The sequence below is a fragment of the Aedes aegypti genome, chromosome 2 (assembly GCF_002204515.2).
Source record: "Aedes aegypti strain LVP_AGWG chromosome 2, AaegL5.0 Primary Assembly, whole genome shotgun sequence".
Taxonomy (NCBI): Eukaryota; Metazoa; Arthropoda; class Insecta; order Diptera; family Culicidae; genus Aedes; species Aedes aegypti.
The window spans coordinates 355595991-355619322 of NC_035108.1; the positions used below are offsets into that span (position 1 = coordinate 355595991).

The 23332-nt window shown below is 37.0% G+C and overlaps 1 protein-coding gene across 3 annotated transcripts in view; it reads right to left on the reverse strand.

The window, feature by feature from the left end:
• Positions 1–23332, reverse strand: part of LOC5563856 (receptor-type tyrosine-protein phosphatase kappa) — a 516995-nt gene that overhangs the window by 119095 nt on the left and 374568 nt on the right. The window lies entirely within an intron of this gene.

Below are 23332 nucleotides of genomic sequence, written 5' to 3' on the forward strand. Positions count from 1 at the left end.
TTTCCTACAAAGTGTGGATCAAAAGCGTTCGTTTGATGTAAAAAAAGTTCTTAATTCATCAAATGTTTCGTATAATAAAAAATATTTTCTCTTAGTAGTGCTACTATAGGAACAATAGGTTTACTATAGGCGTAAGGGAGATCAAATTTTAAGCAGAACTAATTATTTCGATCATTTTTTGAACAAAATAAAGTTGTGTATCAATTGTACATAGATAAATAGCTTCTGACCTTAATGCCAAAAAATGTTTTGAAAAGATTTATAGCAAAACGGCCGTAAAAAGCCACTAGTGCGGCTATACGGGACTGTCCACTAAATGCACAAATTGATGTGAAATTTTCGAAAAAGTTACGCGTCTTCTCGGAATTGAACTCACGACTCCCTGTTCACTAAATAGGGTGCGTTACCCCTACACTACGAGGGGACTCATGAACGCAGAAGTATATGTAATGTTTAGTTTTACGGTCGTTGTTCAAACTTCCACTCGGCAGTTTAGCCGTAAATCGATGATATCATAATTAAACAAGTATAATATTTACTCACAAACACTTTAAGTCTTGTTATTTTCTCTACCTTTTACCAAGTAAAACCAAGTGGTAGAATGAACTTCTCTTAACTGGATCGTACACTGGCTTGAAATTGAACAGAGTCTGCAAGTGTATGTCAGACCTTCAACTTGAGGAGTTTCTGCAAGGTTGTTGAACGGTATTCACAAAAATCTTCCTGATGTTATTCGACCCACGGATCTTTAGGTAGTATTAGTCTGCGCAGCAATTCAGCAGCGTGATCTCTTTGTAATTGACGCAATTCACTCAATATAAGATCAGATTTCTTAGACTATTGATCTTTAGAAGTAGCTACTAGATTTAAGTGTATGGATCATTTATCCTCAGATCAATGACCTATGTATCTCACTAACAAACATGATATTTATGGCGTAGCTGTTCAACATTTTCATACATACACCTATATTCAACCAAAGCAGCTTGAAGTGATCAACACTCTGGCTTAAAAAAGTCTAATTAATGAGTGCTTTAATGTCATTTCCCTCATCGCTGAAGCCGCAATCCATTCCGCAAATGACATTCCATTCACAATCCCAACACCCACAGCCGGTTTGTGCGGTCCCGGTAAATTACTAAAGCGGTGTCCCCAAAATGCTAGTCGACATTTTTTCAACGCCGTTGGCTGGCGTGGTTTCCCACATTTACCTTTGCCTATCCGTCTGCCTGCATGGGGGAAAAGCTAGTCGTCAGTGATGAAAAACGACGACCAAACTAAAAAGCGGAGAATCATCTATTCTGTTGTAATTGAATCAAAACAGCCCTTCAAAGGTGGCACACTTGTTGGCCTACATACCTGAAGCTAGCTCCCGGTCCTGTTCGCCATCCGTTTCAACGTCTGATGCACATAGGTACTTGCAATAATTTGCTTGGCGACCTTCACATTTGCTCATTGAGGTGTAAACGTGCTTATCCTGTTGTGTTTCCTCCTCAATGGATTAGTCGAGCTCGATTTTCATTCAATTCTGCTTCCCACATAGCTTGCACAGGGGGCCCAGATAGCCGTAGCGGTAAACGCGCAGCTATTCAGCTTGACCATGCTGAGGGTCGTGGGTTCGAATCCCGCTGGTCGAGGATCTTTCCGTAAAGGAAATTTTCTCGATTCCCAGGGCATATGGTATCTTCGTACCTGCCACACGATATACACATGCCAAAATGGTCAATCGGCAAAGAAAGCTCTCAGTTAATAACTGTGGAAGTGCTCATAAGAACACTAATCTGAGAAGCAGGCTTTGTCCCAGTTGGGACGTAACGCCAGAAAGAAGAAGATAGCTTGTACAGATCAACAGACGTGACAATTCGAATGATTATCGATTCTGAAATTTATTTATAAAACACTTGCAATCACGAACAAAAGGAAAGGCAAATCTCAGAATTCACAACTTCCTTCCAAAATAAATGTGTTTTAAAACTGTCACTAAACGTGGCAATAATGGAAGAAAGGACGTTTCTCCGGGATGCACACTTTCTTCCAAGGGTGTATTGGGTAATGTTGATAATTGTATCGAAATGAGCAATCAAATTTTCCGAACATCAAATCGAACCAGCCTCTAGCCAAGGCTCTTTGATTCAAGTGAGGAAACAAAGAGTGCCGCCTATCGTGGTCAGTTGTTCCGAATTTGGAGGATTCAGGCAGGAGATCTTGAAATTTATTAGGGGAATTAAGGTTTCATAATCTCAAAGAAAGGAAACTGTCGCGATTTGCCGGAAACTCTCAAAGATCTTGAAGAGAAGAAGCACATTTTTTTTTACTTATGACGACAAAACTGAACTTTTGTTCAAAGTTTTCTTGAAAGGTCTCTCAATTGACTATATATCACCTGAAGAGATTAAAAATGGAATAAATGATTTACTTAGATTTTCCCAAGTCCAAGTAATCCTTATGAAAAAGAGAATCCAATCTGGCATTATTCGGAAAGCGCTTTCTCAATAATATTATTTAGTTCACTTTAACAAAAGTGATCTTAATAATATTGGTTCTTTAGAAAAAGCAAGACTTATGTTCGATTTCCGTGTGACATGGAAACAATTCCAGAAATCTGGAGAAAATTTTCAGAACCCCACTCAGTGCCGACAGTGCCAAAAAATGGGCCATGGTACAAAAAATTGCCGCATGGATGCTAAATGCATGATTCGTGGAGGTTTTTCTCACGCTATGGATGTCTGTCCTGTGAAGCAAGATACCAAAAAATTTGTATGTGCAAAATTGCGGGGCAACCATAATTCTTACTTTCGGGTTTGTCCTTCGCATAAACGAATCGTCGAGGCTCGTACCGGGCAGATGGACGGTAATGTTCTTCGTTCCGGGAATTACCCAGGCAAAATCTCCTGCAATTCTCATTTTTCAGTTAACAAACCCATGATTAATAATCATACCCACCAGATAAATTTTAATCATGCTCATTCACAAACTAATTTTCTTCCGTCGAGTAGGCATTCGAATATTTTAATTTCGAATGGATTTACCCAAGCAAACTAGTATGTCGATATTGTAGCAGGCAGCAGCAGTTCCTTCCCTTCAAAATGTTTCCCTAGGAATAATCATTCTTATTGTTTCAATTCACCTGTAAATGTTATAAACTGCTACGGCAAATGAGTTTTCATATGTTGTTAGCAAAATATTAAAAACTAGTGGTCCCGGCAAACTTCGTCTTACCATCAAGTAGGCTGTTGAAAAATGTCATTGAACCGCCCATACAAAATGACATATCAATACTCTCCCGTTTTACCTATTTTACCGAGTACTTCCCTTAACTTTATCGTCACACGAACACGTCGCAACCCTTCAAGAACACAACAGTGAAAGAATTTTGCAAATCGGTTGTCCCGTTCTCAAGCCATTTCGTGACATACAAACACCACTCAATTTTTATTCATATAGATAGATAGATAGATAGGTTAATTTAGTTTTTTCTAAATAAGAATGCTGTGAACATCTACATATAAGATCTACATATAAGATATGAATGTATCGTTTGAAATGATGCTTACAATGGAATTAAATAAATATTATGTTGATTCTGTTTGTCTCTGTTATAATCTTGCCTGTTTTATATGCACCTATTTAGGCCTCTTAGCCGGTGGATATTGCATAAGGCTCTTGAAACTTCCAGTTTGCGTTTGTGTTCTTTCAAACCTTTGGTCTTTTTTCATCCTTTTTGTTTTAGCGATTTGTCGTGACACCTTTATCTTTTTGTTTGCTTCTTTATGGGTGGCTCTTACCCAACCACCGACTAGTGTGTGTCAGTTCTCCTTTCCCAAAAAGAATGATGTCGCCGGGTGGCGTAACCAGAGCAAATGTTCTGAGTTGAATATTGCAGAGTGAGCACTCGAACCGAGAGAAGTCGCATAAATGGAAATGTAGAATATCTTTACGGACATTTAGGGACCGTTTCCCAGCTGGTTGCACAACGACTCGAGCAGGAACGTGTAACTAGCTCCGGTCTATAGCATGTTATACATATATTGCTATTATATCATAATTAAATGTTGTGTTCATTAGTTGAGGTATTTTGCAATGGAGGTATTGAAAAGCATTAGACTACTTGAGACATTGAACTAGTAATGAGAAATTTCATATCTATATGAAAATTCCTTCCTTATAATATGCATGAGATATTATTTGAGGTATTTTAACTCTTATGCAGGACTCTTTAACACCTTATTCAGTTGATAAATATTGGAATCTAATTGGTATGGGATACCTTTGTTTAGCATGTTGCAGCTATTTCTATCTGCTCGGGAAGCATTCCTTCAGAATGGCAGACATTGCATCGTTCGCATCCATCATTCCAGATAGACTGACTACACTGAGGCCTTGGACGTGAACATGATTCTTGCGCAAATCGCATCAAACACAACATGGACTACGTGTCGGTCGGCCACAAGCTTTAATCACCTCTCGACGACATCCGTCGTCGTGTATGGAAAGAAGCCTTAGCTTTTAGTGAAACGGAGAAGTGTTCGTCATTATCGCTGATTCGGCGGCAGAGCAATGGAAGTGTTCTTCATCTGCACACATGCCCTTAATCCGTACTCTGACTGAGATACACTATGTCGACCTAGATTTTCCCGCCAAGTGGTCGAATGGAAGAAAACGCTACGTTTGTAGCATCTGCCGACGTTCAGTGCCCTAGGTTGGTTAGAATGCAGAAGATGACACATAGATGAAAGATAAATGAATCAATTATTTCGAGCGAAAGCGGTGCTTTCTTGCAATTAGAAACACTATACAAGTGAGTTTCGTTAACAATAGGAATTTAGTGGCTTCGTGAAATTAAGTTGTAGATGCACTGGGTCCAGTTTGCAGCAGAAAACTCGTGGTCTTCGTACTTTAGCTACATGGTCTTCAACCAGCAGGAACACATTCGTGTTGAATTAGTGCTTTATTGGTACCGTTTTGTCTCAAATTCCGAACAGACTCATATTCCGAACACTCGGTTTTTGTATGGCGATGTGGGTGAAATGTTTCGCTGAAATATGTCATCAACTTACAAGGAAATGGCAGTCAATTGCAATTCAATTTAAACGTCATTCAATCTATTTTATACCTCTGGAGTAGTGATGATTCCCAAGTTTGAGATCAGTAAAAGTAGTTCAGATGAATTTATTTGCGAAATTATTCATTTGAATACGATTTATTCGTGCTGTTCGGAATTTGAATCAAGGTGTTCGGAATATGAGACAGAATGAACACAGTGTTCGGTATTTGAATCAAAATGGTGTTCCACACTTTAACGTAAAAACAATACTAAATAAGCTAAAATAAACAATTGTATCGGCACACCCAACAGCTTACAGTTAGACTTAGTGAATAAATTGAAATTTTCACAAATATCAGCTAATATATGCCTATCAGATGCATTTGAAGTCACTGTTGGTCTTAAGTGTTCGGAATATGAGTCAAAACGGTATATCTAAATGACGAAAAATTGGATCACTAGTACACGCTCTGCCAGACATGCAAATATTTGTTTTCAAATGAATCAACAAACATCAGTCACAGCTCCAACAGAACCCCTGCAGTCTGAAACAGATTGGTAGCCAAATATTTAAAATTGAATATTAAATTAAATAATTAAATTAAATATTAAATTAAATAAAATTAGTTGATGTGAGATCATTCGTATTGGAGTGTGTGTTCACGAATCGGGTTAGCAGATTGAGTAGAGACGAGTGGTTGGTATATAGAGCGAGGGTTGGGCAGAAAGTACGAGCAACGTCAAGTGTAGTGGTGTTGCGGATGTAAAGCAAACGGGGTTGTTTGTTAGAGTGAATTCTATTTAGCATACAATGTCAACATGTCGAAATAAAATGAAGAAAAAGAAGATGGGGGAAATGAAAGCTATTTGAAAGAGTGTGAATGGAAAATGTGTTAGGGTGGCTCTCAAATTACATTTTTTAAAACAATATCTGTAAAAAATGAACGAGAGAGATTCAAGAGCATATTTTAAGGTTTGATCAGAGTGTTTCTAAGTTTAAATACAATGGTGAACAAATTGGATGGGATCGGATGTTTATTTTGTTCCTTGGCTGTAACTGACTCGGTTGAGAGAAATAATACACAACAGGAAGAAGATTTAGCAGCAAATCATGAGGATCGTTACTGTGGGGAATGCAGGCGTCGTGTGGTAGTGTATGGGAGAACAAATGAAGTAAATTACCATAAGTGTGTGCAAGAAGCCTTATAAATTTGTGTGTTACTTTTCGAAGAGGCAATGTAATAGTTGTTTTCTGTGTAGCATGTGGGTGAATGAAGGAACGTGCAGAAGAAGTCAAAATCAAGCGTGTGTTAGAATAAGGGCATGAACAAGTAAGAAAACGCTTGTGTACGGCAACATCTGAAAGTGGTATTGCCAGTTTGTTTTGATGAAAAACTAAATGATGTGGGCCAGCGTAGATCTAAGTGAAATAGGTGAATAACCAAAACTATAGACTGAGGCCGTCTAGAAGAAATTCTTCAACGTTTTCGTACTGTCTTCCTGATTTGGGTGAGATCTTTCCATATTACATAGCTAGCTGTATTAAAAATGTATATGATTCATAGTCGATTCGGTTCAACCAATTGCATTGTCTGCTTCGAACAGTTTTAACATATAATTTGGTCTTCAACTAAGTTTTTTCCGATTATGTTGTATTTTGTGAAGTATCGTTTTGACAGGGGTCGTGGAAACTTTTGCGCTTCATCAAATTGGGTTAGTGCAAATAGACAGTCGGTGCCTGCTGATTAGCATTTCCTGGTGTGGTCATTCATACAGAGACAGAAATTATCTTGTACCAATTGCTTTACAGATAAGGTCGATATTTCCGCTTCAGATTAAATACATTAAGATATGCTTTATTTTAAAGCATAAATTATTATCCTCGATAAATTAAGCGTTACAGTATAAGGACGATGTCGATAACAACACAGAGCGCGCAGATTGTTATATTTCGATTTATTTTTCCTTGTATATTAATTGTATCTGTATTATACTACTTTGTGTCGTATTATATTATATTATATGATATTATATTATATTATATTATATAATTATATGTTATACTTTGTTTAGTTATATTGTGTTGTATATTATATGTAAATTATATATTTGTACTTTTATATTACTACAGTCGACTCTCCACAACTCGACATTCTATAACTCCACTTGTCGATATCTTGTGAGAGGCAAATTTCACTACATAAATCGATACATATATATATTCAAAAATCCTTCTCAATCAGGGAACTTGGATTAATTCTTATTTGGAGGTTAATAAATGTAAATGTAATGAAAGTTTAAAAACGTGAAAATAAATATACTGATAAGCTGTAAAAATAACATGATTCTTCGAGCATACAGAAGGTATCATAAAAGTATTGTAGACACCGAAATTTGTTTCTTCGATATTAGGACTTTTTGTGTTGATATATTCTGAAACTCGATAATTCTTTAAGTCGATGGTCCCTTGAATATCGAGTTATGGAGAGTCAACTAAATGTATCATATTATTATGTGATTTTCTTATTGTTCTGCAATACATTCTATAATATTATATTTTATAGCTATCCTTCGATCAATATGAAATCATTTTTTGGTTACTCCGTTGGACTTTAACTTTAATTGTTTAATTTTTATTTCTTATACATATATGTTTTCATTAAGTTCCGTCCAGGTATTGCATTCTGGCGGAGATGGTATCTCGATTGGATACTGTTTGCGCATTAATCGTCGGCTGTCGTCCATCTCTTACTTTTACATATTTTCAGTTATATATTTATATTTAAATGTTTAATCATTACATTCCTATTATCTCATCAAATTATAATGCTACCTTAGCTGAATTAAGTGTTTGGATCAATTGCTCGATTGACACTTTGGTCTGGCTTGTATTATACTGGTCGATTGGATTGTTGTTAACTTATGTATGCACTTATATTTATTTATGCGTTGTTATATGGACTCAGGTGCATGCAAGCATTTATTCATTCATAATTTTTAGTCATATTATGTAACAGGTTCAATCATTCTTTCTCAATTAGTTTCACTAACTACATACATATTGCAGCCTCAAAGGTCATTACAATAAGTTTTAACATTCTAGGCGAGCAAATTATTTCTTAAATTTGGTTTATTATACTAATTATTGGTTTAACTTCCAGGTATATAATGGAGTCTGCATATCAGAGATATCAACTTAACCACGGTACTTCATCTTTCAGCATGTCGTTGAAATGAGATTTTCTTTTTTCCGCGGCTTTCGCGTAAGTATCTCTGCTTACGGGTCCGCCACCCCCCTTTGGCCCTCATACAACGATATCATGGATACTTATTGATAATGAAAATAGACCTTGCAATCCATTATCCAGAGCAAAACTCAAGTTAGGGATGGTGGCTATCTACATACATACATAATTAGTATAAATATTTTGTCAGGATATATCAAAAAGGCACGTTATTCCAGGAAGACATTGTAAACATATGCCGAAATATTTATTTTCAGGAACGTTGTTAAATCAATTGCAACATAAACGGTGTTAATATCTTTTCTTTCTAAGACAAATCTTCAAGTTATTGAATATTCTTTTATATATAAATATTATTGTATCCCATTTTAAATATACAACGTTGCCTTGTTTTTATCATATAACATGGGTGATATTGGCAGGGTGCATCAGGGCATCATTGAATTTACAGCTGGACAATGTAGTGGAGTGCCAGCTGGAGTCAAGGGTTGAAGTAACCGTAACATCCTTGTAGATGGGTTCTTCTATCCCAACAGTTGTAATGGATTTGACGCGCCCTTCTTATAACAAACCATCCTGTGGATAACTTGCAGATATTGCAAATTTCATTATACTTTCTGTTGGACCATGTTATTGGAAGGAGATTCTATATTTCCCGCGGGTTTCGCGTAAGTGCTTTGACTTACGGGTCCGCCATACCCCCTTTTGGCCCTTCAAACAATAGTATGTTGAATTCAGTTTGATAATGAAGGTGGTCCGCATGCAGAGCAAGACTCAAGCTAGGATGGTGGCTACCTACATACATACATATATACAAAGAAACAAGTTTTCAATCTTATTCCTTATAGCTACTAGTCCAGTGGAGGTGCATGAATTTCTTATTTATAATTGATTTGTTATACTAATTCATAGGCATAATTTCCAGAAGCATCATGGAGTCATCGGAGATACTAACATAATCACTGCTATTAATATTTCAGCATGTCGTTCTATTCCGGAAATTGTAATTCGTCGTTATTTTGGAGACTACCTAACGAGGTTCAATTCATCACAATTAAAGAATGGAAATTCTGAATCATCTATATCCATATTATTTACAACTATAAATTCAATTTTATATATTTTATTATAATTATTTCATTTATTATATGCGGGGTATTGAGGGCATCAGAGAAGACACAGATGGACGATGATGTGGTCATCCAGAATCTAGGAGAATGTGCCGTAACATCCTTGCACTACATGCTGCTACTTATAAATGACTTTAATGTAATTGTCTTTGTTTACTACAGTAGGCTACAGCGAATGAAACGAAGATTCGGATGTAATATTATTTTGTTTGTCCTCTCTAAACATATGGAAGCTGGAATTTTGTTTATTTTTATCATTCTTCCCTCGACTAGCCTAATATCATCAGTAGCACAAATATTCAAAAGAAAAATATATGTCGGCCGATATAATACTGCATGCTGTTTCACTGCGTCATATTTTATTGTTACTACCATTTTATTTTCATATTTTATTATCATATTATTATATATATTATAATCTTATATAACATATCACTATAATTGAATTTCTCATGTTTTGGGGAGGGAGGGAGCATCAGGGCATCATTGAATTTACAACTGGACAATGAAGTGGAGTGCCAATCGGAGTCAGGAGGAAAAGTGTTAGCCGTTCGCGGCTAGTGCTTTTCTCTCCAACAGTTGTAAAAGATTTGACGCGTCCTTCTTCTAACAAACCTTTCCGTGGAAAGCTTGACAAGTATTGCAAATTCTAATACTCAATCTGTTGGATCATATGGCTGAAAGGAGATTCTCTATTTCCCGCGGGTTTCGCGTAAGTGTTTCTACTTACGGGTCCGCCACCCCCCTTTTGGCCCTTCATACAGCGATATGTTGAATGCAGATTGGTAATAAAATTTGACCTTACTGTTGAGTGGAGCCGCATGCAGAGCAAGACCCAAGCAAGGATTGGTGGCTACCTACATACATACATACATATATACATACATATAATCATCCTTAGAATCGCCACATTGTCCGGCCTGTCCAAATATCGAGGAGACACCGGAGCACGTTATATTCGACTGCCCTCGATTCAGGGATATACGAAGCGAGATGATGTCAGAAACCGCAAGCGTTCTAAATCCGGACAACATCGTGCAGAACATGTGCCAGCATGAAAGCACTTGGAATGCGGTGAACAGGGGAATAACGGCGATTATGTCGTTGCTGCAAAGGAGATGGCGTGAAGACCAGAGAGCTCCGGGTCGCGATCGGAGTAGGCTAGATCCTCCGTCGGGGACTAGACCGAGTAGAGCGGGCGTAGCGTAGTATCGGTTAATAGTCGTCGGGGCGCCTGCAAACCGGAAGCCATCCTCCAACCGGAATTGCAGAACCGACCCTGGCACTTGGCCGACCAACGTCGAGTCGGAGTAGGCTGAGTCCACCGCCGGGGTCCAGCTGAGTAATTCGCGAAATAGCACCGGCAAATGGTCGTCGGGGCGCCTGTGAACCGGAAGTTTCCCTCCACCGGAATCGCAGGGCCGACCTCGGCATCTGCCCGGCCAGCTTCGGAGTAGGCTAAGTCCACCGCCGGGGACTAGTTGAGTAGATCGCGTTGTTGCACCGGCAAATGATCGTCGGGGCGCCTGTGAACCGGAAGCTTCCCTCCACCGGAATCGCAGGACCGACCTCGGCATCTGCCCGGATAGCATCGGTTCGGGAGATCTTCCGCCGCCGGGGAAATCTTCGTCGGAGTAGGATAGATCCACCGCCGGGGACTACTCTGAGTAGTACGTAGCGTATCACCGGCTTGAGTCGTCGGAGCGCCAGCGAACCGGAAGCCATCCTCCAACCGGAATCGCTGGACCGACTTCGGCACTCCACCGGCCTGTATCGAATCATGAAGAAGCGCGTAGCCGGAGTAGGCTAGCTCCACCGTCGGGGACTAAGCCGAGTAGCATCGATCGTCACAAACCAGTTTTGGGTCGTCTGGGCGCCAGTGAACCGGAAGTCATCCTCCAACCGGAATCGCTGGACCGACCTCGGCATCCAACTGGTCAACAAGGAGAGCTCGAACAGCAGCAGCGGAGAACAAGTCGTCGTAGAGCAACGAAGTGCACATGAGCGTCCAGTAGAAGATCAACAGAGCTCTGACGCGAGGCCAGCCCAAGGGAAGTATGCGTCGTCGCACAGAAAGCTGTCCAAAGTCCTGGCGAGATGTTCAACCGCCAATTGGGCAAAACGCTCCAACAGCGAACTAGCAGAACAGTTAGAGGCTGAGATTGAAGAAGTGCATGAGCACAGAAGTGCATGAGCACAGCCCTCCCCCGATGAAGTTGCCTGATGTAGTTCCGGGGGAGATCGAGGCACAGGAGCAGTAGGGAAAGTTTTTTAGTGGTTAAGCACGCCTAACGTGAGTCCCACACCGTGCCAACACACAACAGGCCAGGCTTTTGAAGCTTTTTTGAACCCTACTATAAAAAAAAAAAAAAAAAAAAAAAAAAAAAAAAAAAAAAAAAAAAAAAAAAAAAAAAAAAAAAAAAAAAATAATCCTTATGCTTCAATCAAACTATACGTCCCAACTAGGAAAAAGTCGCTTCTCTAGGGCTGTTAAAAATTAAATAAATATTATAATCCTATGTCCCATATCTTCCTTACAAACCTTACAATAAAAATAGTATTCTGTGATTGTTGGTGGAAACTTTTGGGGATCTTATCGAGCACGAAACACTACGGTTTGGTATGTAATTCAGAGCTGTAAGCTATGTATTCCATTAGTTTACTTCATTTAAATCATACCATACAAATCTTACATTGGATGTCTTCGATGTGAGAACCTTCAAAGGTCCAAACATCGACTCTGCTCACTATCACGTCGTCAGTAAGATTCGCTCACGATTGTTTACCGTGGCGAACACAAAAGCACAGCGACCGTTGCGTTTTAATATTCAGCGGTTATCAACAGACGGTGTAGCAGTGGAAGCTTGATGAGCGGATAAGGGGAACCAATGTAGTTGACAACCTCAACTATCTGTGGGAGTCTTTCCACAGAGCGGTGAGCACAGAAGCGCGAGAGGTGATAGGTACTACTCAGAGACGACCTAGGAACGGTTGGTTTGATGAGGAATGCCAGAAGGTGACAGATGAGAAGAATGTTACCAGAAGCCGGATGTTAGTGTCTGGTACCCGGCAAAATAGAGAGCGATACAAGGAAGCGAGAGCAGCCGAGAAAAAATAGTATGAAGAGGATATCATTACGCAGAACAGCATGGAACAAAATGATATTAGGAGATTTTACGAAACTGTCAATGGCGTGCGGAGAAAAAGAACGCCGTCGCTCGTCATGTACAATGAACGTGAAGGTTACTTGCTGTCAGACAAAACCAGCAGGCTGCCAGGTGGAAAGAGTACTTTGAGCATTTGTTGAACGGAGAGAACATCAGCGCGTCTCAGAACAGATTAACCATCAGCGACGATGAATAAGCTGTGGAGCCCTCGACGCTAGCTGAGGTTAAAAAGGCAATCAGATAGTTGAAGAACAGTAAGGCTGCTGGAGCTCCCGGTCGAACTTTTCAAGTATGGTAGTGAGCAGGTGTACGAAATACTGTACCGTACTCTGTTAAGGATATGGGAGGAAGAAGAGCTGCCTGCTAGCTGGCTAAAGGGCCTCATCTACCCTCTGTATAAGAAGGGACACAGACTGGAGTGCGCAAATTCCCGGGGAATAACGCTTCTCAATTCGGCGTACAATTTAATGTCACGTATTCTGTTCAACAGATTGATGCTGCTTGAGAAGTCCTTCGTCGGCGAATATCAAGCTGGTTTTCGTAAGGGCCAATCAATAACGGATCAAATGTTTATCTTGCGACAAATCCTTAATAAGTTCCGAGAATACAACTTGCAGACTCATCATATGTTCATTAATTTCAACGCGGCGTACGATTCAGTAAAGAGATGAATTATGGCAGATAATGATAGAACCACGGTTTTCCGGCGAAACTGATTAGACTGATTAGTGCAACGTTAGATCTATAGATGGATCGAAATCAAGTGTGTGGATTGCGGATGAGATTTCGTCTTCCTTCGTAATCTTAGATGACCTTAGATTGCAGTAAGGAGATGCGCTTTCAAACCTTTTGTTCAACATTGCTCTCGAAAGAGCTATTAGGAGAGCGGGCGTACAAAGAAGCGGTACCGTCGTCACTCGGTCGCATATGATCCTGGGTTTTGCGGACGATATCGACATAATAGGAGTCGATCATCGAGCCATGGAAAAGCCATTCGTGCCTTTTAAAATAGAGATTAGTCGTACCGTCAATACCAGCAAAACAAAGTACATGATCGCCGGTAGACAGCGTGGTTCCAATAGTGCTGTTGGTAGTGAAGTGTTGCTGTGGTGGTGAACGATTTGAAGTAGTGGAAGAATTTATTTACCTTGGTACACTAGTGACGTGCGACAATGATGTTAACCGCGAGGTGGAAACGCGTCTTGCAGCTGCGAATAGGGCTTTTTAAGGGCTCCGTAACCAGCTGAGGTCCCGTAGTCTGCAGACGAAGACAAAATTCATGCTATATGAGACACTGATCCTCCCGGTTGCTCTATACGGCCATGAACCGTGGACGTTAAAAGAGGTCGACCAGAAAGCGTTCGGGGTTTTTGAGCGTAAGGTACTGAGAACAATACTCGGAGGTACACAAGAAAATGGCACCTGGCGGCGCAGCATGAATCATGAATTGTACTAAGTATATAAAAAAGAGGAAGCATAAACACGGCATGCTGCGTTGGGCTGGTCACGTGGTACGAATGCCGGAAGGACGACAAGAAAAAAATATATTTAGTAGAGAAACCGGACGAAGCAGTTGGCTTCGTGGTAGGCCGCAAACACATTGGCTTTTAGTAGATGAAGAGGACTTAAGGGCACTTAATGTTCAGGGCGACTGGAAGCGATTCGCTCAGGAGGACCGAGCCAAATGGAGAAGAATTATCCATTCGGCGTAGATTCAATGTAGCGGATTGTAGCCCATCAAGTAAGTAAACGTAATGAAATGGCTAATTAAAGGATTGATTCTCTTCTTTTTTTTTAAATGTAAGCAAATTAGTTTTTTGATTTTTAATACTTTCGAGTGACGATAAATCACTTGAAGACGGTCTTGAAAAACAGGTTTGTCGTCGTTAGTGAAAAGTTTTTACCTTATTCTTTTCAAGATGTTTGAGAAGTAGTTTAAGGGTTATCGGAGAACCGGCCTTCTTTCTTCACTATTAGGAAGAAATCCTTGATTCTACCTATGAAGTTCAAGATCTTTATCCAATACAATATATACAATTGAGATAAAAAAATCAAAATTGTTAAGTAGCACTGAGAAGTTAAATTGTTAAAATTGTTAAATAGCACTGCGTCAGGTCAGCATAAGGATTTTTTTGCACACACAGCACAAGCGTACAATCCAAGCTTATGCACTGAATTCAAGCTCTTCAATCCAAGGTTAGTAGTGTTTGATTCTTTGGTCGCGTTGCTTGCTCTTGCGAGGGCGAACAATGAACACTTGTTTGGCATACAATTCATTTATCGAATAATATCGTGAATCCGGTCAGGCGTGAATATATCAAAGAACGCATCATCAACTGAAGATAACTCCCAGATCCTTACCTTATCCCACTAACCCAATATCCTTTCCATTACAACTATGGAGATGCAGAAGATTCTTCGGTCTCTAAAACCAATGGTTGTCTAACTAACATTCCTTCCCTTCCCCGATGACCGTAAGGACGTGGCCGGCGCCGTTATTGACTTTTAAAGTTTGAGCTCTCGATTTGTGCACATTGAGAGTGGTAAGCTAATCCCAAGCCCCATTCACTAAATCCCTGTGCAACTTCGATTGCTCTGGTCAAGCAGGGAGTAGCAACTACGAATTGTACGGTCATCTATACTCATGCTCATGCTCATGAACTCAAGCTCTTCAATCCAAATCTTTGGATTGCACAAAATAGTTAACACTTTGACGCAATGAATCAGAAGTACAACCAGAAATCTAGAATTGAGACTTATTTTTACATCTACTTTTTAATATTGAAACATTTTGTTCAATAAGAGTTCTTTATTGAGGCTCAAGCAAGAAAGTTCGTGTATTTAGATCGGCCGAGTGGAATTCGTTTAGGATTACAGTGCGAAAGATATTCGTGTTCAGTAGACCATTTCACAAAAATCGAAGTGTCTCGGATTCAACCAGTCACCCTCTAGTTCTAATTGCAATACTAAAACAAACTACCAGACAAATTTTCATTCAATTTGGAGAAGATAAGAAGGTGCCTCAAGTCGAATTTGTGTTTTTTGGCTAGTTTTTACATTTAAAAAATTATAACGAGAATTTGAAAAAAAACGAAAATCAAAGTCAACGTTTGAGAACACTGTATGCCGATTAGAGATGGTTTTGACATCATAAAATTGATTTCTGTTCATTAAAGTACCTGTAAAACAAACGTTTTTCTACAGTTTTGTTCTATGAGATTTTTAACCGCATGCCTAATCTTAAAACCATAGTAGTATCCGTAGTATCATTCCTTTGACTTTTCTGAACATTATTGTAGTACATCATTTTCGTATCCGAATTACAGATAAATTGTAAAAAATCATCGATATTTCCCGGCATTTAGAGCTGCTGCTAAATGGCGCAATTGCTGACATGTAACAAACTGGAACATACCGAACATACGGACACTTAAGGCCTCAGTGAAGTATAACCCAGCTTGAACCATACAAAATAAATCATTCTGTATGATTTTTTAGCGTTATCGAGCATCGGAAGCCCTTAACTTTCGGATGGTGGGTAAAGAATACGCGTCCGCAACTTGAATAATTTTAAATAAATCAAAACGTGTGGCCTTTTCATGATTCTTATTCCGGACGCTCCCTCACTTTTGCCTCATATTCCGGACGCATTGATTCGAATTACGGACAGCTCATGATAATCATTAATGGAACAGTCAAATCATCAATTGAAATCGTTTAACCACTTAAAAGACGTCTAAGGTAGTTGGGCATTATAAATTTGCAATGATATTTTTGGAAAAAAACCTAATAAAACAAGCCTCGAAAATGAGAACTTTTGGACGGCGAATATTGAATCATTTCGTGTGAAACGTTTCCCATACGAACGAGAATGTCCGGAATAAGAAGCTGTCCGTAATATGAATCAAAACGGTAGTAGCTTTGCCTTTTCAATGATTTATTTTCATTTTTTCTAAATTCTAGTTAGAATTTATTGAATGTAAAAAATATAAAAAAACACAAATTCGACTTGAGGCACCTCCTAATCTTCTCCAAATTGAATGAAAATTTGGCTGGTAGTTTGTTTTAGTATTGAAATAAGAAGTAGAGGGTGACTGGTTGAATCCCAGACATTTCGATTTTTTTGGAATGGTCTAGTGTTCAGTCTAGGATGGATAACCAACTGGTGAGCTCATTTCATGCTCATGATAACTTTTTTTTTATCGTGCAAACCTTATTTTTATGTAACTTTCAAACCAACTGTGGATGATTCGTCACTACTTACAATTTTATTCCACATACCATTCTTTTTTCGTAATTACTAAAAATGATCTATGAATAATCTTACATAATGAATGCGACGAAAATGCAAAACGATTCGTATTTTTCTTCTTTATATTAAGATCGTACTAATCTTTTTGCTCCCTCATTAATCAATACTCTTTCCGTGATGATTGTGGAGATGCAGAGGTATTCTCGATCTCTAAAAGCAAAATCACTAGACATTGGCCTTCCTTGCCCATCCCAACTAATTGTAAGGACTTGGCCGGCGTCGTTATTGATCAATAATATGATGAATAATGTAAGATCTGCAAAAATGTTCAGAAAGAATAATTTCTTATTCTTTTGGATCGAACTATGTACGTCACTCTATGCTATGCTGCTAACATTGTGCTAACAATTTGAGATAAGTGTATTTTCTTAAACCAATCCATTTCATGCCAAACTTACAACCTGAATAAGTTAAAATCTCAGTGTCCCCAAAGAGCTACATTCATCTATCTATTATGTACAGCAATAGTCATTGTTTCACCGGATTTACTCACAAAATCAATGTTACAGAGACCAAGCCTTTTAAATAATTCATTCGATTCAAATGAAGCTATTCTCTACGTTGAGGGACGATGCGGTTTCGCTAGAAAATAAAGCCAATCATAGGTGAAAGTCTTTTCTGGAGAGCTGCAACCATGATTGTAAATGCTGCGCATAGGGTGTGCAGAAAAACTAAAACTCAAGAGTTTCTTCATAAGGAAGATGAAGATTTTCGTTGTTTTGAGTCTCATTTTCAAACTTTAAGAGATAAAAGCACTAGGATTTTTTTTCGAGGATGTATATCAGCAGTGTCAAAGGCCGTTTTTTTTTTGTAACTGCATATAAAACTTATATAAGGAGCTGGATCATATGATTATTAGACATTCATATTTTTACCAAATTGCATTAATCTAAATATCTGAAAATTATGGAAATCGCTTGTGACAAATTCTAGGAAGACAGAGCACCAAACATGGCTTTCCCATGAAAGACAGGCCACCCTAATGATGACATTTGCAAACGGCTTCTTCTGCCTAAGTGGGGAAAATTGTGAACACACATCGACAATTGACTGGAAGAGTAGGTACATGAGCGATGCAATCATTTCGCAATTGCTCCAAACATGTAAAGCCATCACAACCGAATCAGACAATGAGGGCGAAACGCTTCCGAAAAGCAATTGCAAATTTGGTTTTTGGAACTCCTGTAGTTTGCGATGGGAATTCAATGCGTACACCTCCGTGTAAAAGCTTGGGGTCACCCTCTAGAAAATATAGATTTGTCCACATCTCTGTGAATTCACTTCCAATTAAAAACTATCTATGATTCATTCAAAAGGCAGTGAGTTAATTTTACTTCATATGTGTCTCATCATTTGTTCAATTATGTTTCCTAAATTTTTACTTGAAATTGTGACATTTTTTAAAAATTACATTACAGAGTAATTTTTGAAAAGTGTCACAATTTCAAGTAAAACTTAACAAACAAAATTCAAGAAAAGTTTTTGTCAAAATATTTTTGAAGTGTGCTTAAATTATTTTGTTTCGAATGAACCATGGAAAGTTTCAATAAGACTTCTTAGAAAAAAGGACGGGGACTACAAACTTTTGCACGGTAGTGTACATACAAGCATCGGAAGAAATTCAGAAACCGAAAGGTTGCGGTGACGAACGAGCAATTCAGGCCGAAAGAAAGTTTAATGTCCTAGAAGCGGAATTTATTTATATGTAAATTTTTGTGCCATCACCCGGTCTGTCGTCGTCGGTTGGGTTTTCCGGTTCCTGATGATGTTGGCGACGCCGACGACGAAGACGAAGACGACGCCAGATGGATGGATGATAATATTTTATGCATCTTTTTTCGATGGAACATGGGAGTATTCGATCGGTTGTGGGTTGCTGGGGCGGAAAATGTTCTTTCTATCTTTTTGTTTGTTGTGATGTTGAACCCTGTTCCGGGTTATCGTATCTCTGGAGGTACATTGTGAAATTGCGACATTTTTATGCATACTGCAGTTTCATTATTTTTGGGTCGACAAGATGCATAATTTGTGTAACTTATCGAGGGAAGTTGAATTTCAGCATGAGCTATCAGGTCCAAGATAGTTGATTCGATTTTATTCTCGTCAATGTTGCGTTGAACAAAAATTAATTTATTTATCTTTTATCTTCTATCTTCTATCTTCTATCTTCTATCTTCTATTTATATCTTCTATCTCCTATCTTCTATCTTCTTCTTCTATCTTCTATCTTCTATCTTCTATCTTCTATCTTCTATCTTCTATCTTCTATCTTCTATCTTCTATCTTCTATCTTCTATCTTCTATCTTCTATCTTCTATCTTCTATCTTCTATCTTCTATCTTCTATCTTCTATCTTCTATCTTCTATCTTCTATCTTCTATCTTCTATCTTCTATCTTCTATCTTCTATCTTCTATCTTCTATCTTCTATCTTCTATCTTCTATCTTCTATCTTCTATCTTTCTATCTTCTATCTTCTATCTTCTATCTTCTATCTTCTATCTTCTATCTTCTATCTTCTATCTTTCTATCTTCTATCTTCTATCTTCTATCTTCTATCTTCTATCTTCTATCTTCCTATCTTCTATCTCTATCTTCTATCTTCTATCTTCTATCTCTATCTTCTATCTTTCTATCTTCTATCTTCTATCTTCTATCTTCTATTTTCTATCTTCTTCTATCTTCTATCTTCTATCTTCTATCTTCTATCTTCTATCTTCTATCTTCTATCTTCTATCTTCTATCTTCTATCTTCTATCTTCTATCTTCTATCTTCTATCCTTCTATCTTCTATCTTCTATCTTCTATCTTCTATCTTCTATCTTCTATCTTCTATCTTCTATCTTCTATCTTCTATCTTCTATCTTCTATCTTCTATCTTCTATCTTCTATCTTCTATCTTCTATCTTCTATCTTCTATCTTCTATCTTCTATCTTCTATCTTCTATCTTCTATCTTCTATCTTCTATCTTCTATCTTCTATCTTCTATCTTCTATCTTCTATCTTCTATCTTCTATCTTCTATCTTCTATCTTCTATCTTCTATCTTCTATCTTCTATCTTCTATCTTCTATCTTCTATCTTCTATCTTCTATCTTCTATCTTCTATCTTCTATCTTCTATCTTCTATCTTCTATCTTCTATCTTCTATCTTCTATCTTCTATCTTCTATCTTCTATCTTCTATCTTCTATCTTCTATCTTCTATCTTCTATCTTCTATCTTCTATCTTCTATCTTCTATCTTCTATCTTCTATCTTCTATCTTCTATCTTCTATCTTCTATCTTCTATCTTCTATCTTCTATCTTCTATCTTCTATCTTCTATCTTCTATCTTCTATCTTCTATCTTCTATCTTCTATCTTCTATCTTCTATCTTCTATCTTCTATCTTCTATCTTCTATCTTCTATCTTCTATCTTCTATCTTCTATCTTCTATCTTCTATCTTCTATCTTCTATCTTCTATCTTCTATCTTCTATCTTCTATCTTCTATCTTCTATCTTCTATCTTCTATCTTCTATCTTCTATCTTCTATCTTCTATCTTCTATCTTCTATCTTCTATCTTCTATCTTCTATCTTCTATCTTCTATCTTCTATCTTCTATCTTCTATCTTCTATCTTCTATCTTCTATCTTCTATCTTCTATCTTCTATCTTCTATCTTCTATCTTCTATCTTCTATCTTCTATCTTCTATCTTCTATCTTCTATCTTCTATCTTCTATCTTCTATCTTCTATCTTCTATCTTCTTCTATCTTCTATCTTCTATCTTCTATCTTCTATCTTCTATCTTCTATCTTCTATCTTCTATCTTCTATTCTATCTTCTATCTTCTATCTTCTATCTTCTATCTTCTATCTTCTATCTTCTATCTTCTATCTTCTATCTTCTATCTTCTATCTTCTATCTTCTATCTTCTATCTTCTATCTTCTATCTTCTATCTTCTATCTTCTATCTTCTATCTTCTATCTTCTATCTTCTATCTTCTATCTTCTATCTTCTATCTTCTATCTTCTATCTTCTATCTTCTATCTTCTATCTTCTATCTTCTATCTTCTATCTTCTATCTTCTATCTTCTATCTTCTATCTTCTATCTTCTATCTTCTATCTTCTATCTTCTATCTTCTATCTTCTATCTTCTATCTTCTATCTTCTATCTTCTATCTTCTATCTTCTATCTTCTATCTTCTATCTTCTATCTTCTATCTTCTATCTTCTATCTTCTATCTTCTATCTTCTATCTTCTATCTTCTATCTTCTATCTTCTATCTTCTATCTTCTATCTTCTATCTTCTATCTTCTATCTTCTATCTTCTATCTTCTATCTTCTATCTTCTATCTTCTATCTTCTATCTTCTATCTTCTATCTTCTATCTTCTATCTTCTATCTTCTATCTTCTATCTTCTATCTTCTATCTTCTATCTTCTATCTTCTATCTTCTATCTTCTATCTTCTATCTTCTATCTTCTATTCTTCTATCTTCTATCTTCTATCTTCTATCTTCTATCTTCTATCTTCTATCTTCATCTTCTATCTTCTATCTTCTATCTTCTATCTTCTATCTTCTATCTTCTATCTTCTATCTTCTATCTTCTATCTTCTATCTTCTATCTTCTATCTTCTATCTTCTATCTTCTATCTTCTATCTTCTATCTTCTATCTTCTATCTTCTATCTTCTATCTTCTATCTTCTATCTTCTATCTTCTATCTTCTATCTTCTATCTTCTATCTTCTATCTTCTATCTTCTATCTTCTATCTTCTATCTTCTATCTTCTATCTTCTATCTTCTATCTTCTATCTTCTATCTTCTATCTTCTATCTTCTATCTTCTATCTTCTATCTTCTATCTTCTATCTTCTATCTTCTATCTTCTATCTTCTATCTTCTATCTTCTATCTTCTATCTTCTATCTTCTATCTTCTATCTTCTATCTTCTATCTTCTATCTTCTATCTTCTATCTTCTATCTTCTATCTTCTATCTTCTATCTTCTATCTTCTATCTTCTATCTTCTATCTTCTATCTTCTATCTTCTATCTTCTATCTTCTATCTTCTATCTTCTATCTTCTATCTTCTATCTTCTATCTTCTATCTTCTATCTTCTATCTTCTATCTTCTATCTTCTATCTTCTATCTTCTATCTTCTATCTTCTATCTTCTATCTTCTATCTTCTATCTTCTATCTTCTATCTTCTATCTTCTATCTTCTATCTTCTATCTTCTATCTTCTATCTTCTATCTTCTATCTTCTATCTTCTATCTTCTATCTTCTATCTTCTATCTTCTATCTTCTATCTTCTATCTTCTATCTTCTATCTTCTATCTTCTATCTTCTATCTTCTATCTTCTATCTTCTATCTTCTATCTTCTATCTTCTATCTTCTATCTTCTATCTTCTATCTTCTATCTTCTATCTTCTATCTTCTATCTTCTATCTTCTATTTCTATCTTCTATCTTCTATCTTCTATCTTCTATCTTCTATCTTCTATCTTCTATCTTCTATCTTCTATCTTCTATCTTCTATCTTCTATCTTCTATCTTCTATCTTCTATCTTCTATCTTCTATCTTCTATCTTCTATCTTCTATCTTCTATCTTCTATCTTCTATCTTCTATCTTCTATCTTCTATCTTCTATCTTCTATCTTCTATCTTCTATCTTCTATCTTCTATCTTCTATCTTCTATCTTCTATCTTCTATCTTCTATCTTCTATCTTCTATCTTCTATCTTCTATCTTCTATCTTCTATCTTCTATCTTCTATCTTCTATCTTCTATCTTCTATCTTCTATCTTCTATCTTCTATCTTCTATCTTCTATCTTCTATCTTCTATCTTCTATCTTCTATCTTCTATCTTCTATCTTCTATCTTCTATCTTCTATCTTCTATCTTCTATCTTCTATCTTCTATCTTCTATCTTCTATCTTCTATCTTCTATCTTCTATCTTCTATCTTCTATCTTCTATCTTCTATCTTCTATCTTCTATCTTCTATCTTCTATCTTCTATCTTCTATCTTCTATCTTCTATCTTCTATCTTCTATCTTCTATCTTCTATCTTCTATCTTCTATCTTCTATCTTCTATCTTCTATCTTCTATCTTCTATCTTCTATCTTCTATCTTCTATCTTCTATCTTCTATCTTCTATCTTCTATCTTCTATCTTCTATCTTCTATCTTCTATCTTCTATCTTCTATCTTCTATCTTCTATCTTCTATCTTCTATCTTCTATCTTCTTCTATCTTCTATCTTCTATCTTCTATCTTCTATCTTCTATCTTCTATCTTCTATCTTCTATCTTCTATCTTCTATCTTCTATCTTCTATCTTCTATCTTCTATCTTCTATCTTCTATCTTCTATCTTCTATCTTCTATCTTCTATCTTCTATCTTCTTCTATCTTCTATCTTCTATCTTCTATCTTCTATCT